Below are 628 nucleotides of genomic sequence, written 5' to 3'. Positions count from 1 at the left end.
TAGAATAACACGTGCCATATGCTACATGCATCATCAGCGCTCGATGCGTTACGCAATTCGGCCGTGAGAGATCTTCGCCGACGCTCCCCTTAACGTAGCACGGAAGAGGACAATCACCATCACTTTACCCACGTCCGATATTAATGACAGACCACTTGGTCTACGAGAGCCATAATCCCACCTAGAAAGGGTAGATTAATCGACCTTATCAACATGATTATGGAACATCCTGGCTCGTGCAGCGCATAAGCCACGCCCCTTTGAGTGTCCTGGGTAATGTGTTGCGAAGGCTGTGGGCGGGACCGCGCCAAAAGGGGGCGGGACCTTGAGTATTTGGCAAAGGGAAAGAGAGAAGGAAGATGGAGCATGAGATAATATTTTCCCTTCTTTTTTGTGGGGGGCGTAGACAGCAAAATAAAAAACAACTCCAATATTATTCCAGCGCACGTGACTCGTTCAAGCAAAGATCGGGAGTGTTAAGTCAGTGAAAAAGTGACCTTCCTTTGAATCAATGTTACATGCTGAAAGGCAGTCATTAACGCTTATCTATACATTACATGCTCTATAATATGCATTACATATCTTATTTTCACTACCTCCTTCCTTTCCTTTCTCCGCTTCCCCCTTA

Source organism: Penaeus monodon, chromosome 32 (assembly GCF_015228065.2).
Source record: "Penaeus monodon isolate SGIC_2016 chromosome 32, NSTDA_Pmon_1, whole genome shotgun sequence".
NCBI lineage: Eukaryota > Metazoa > Arthropoda > Malacostraca > Decapoda > Penaeidae > Penaeus > Penaeus monodon.
This window is presented reverse-complemented; position numbering follows the sequence as displayed.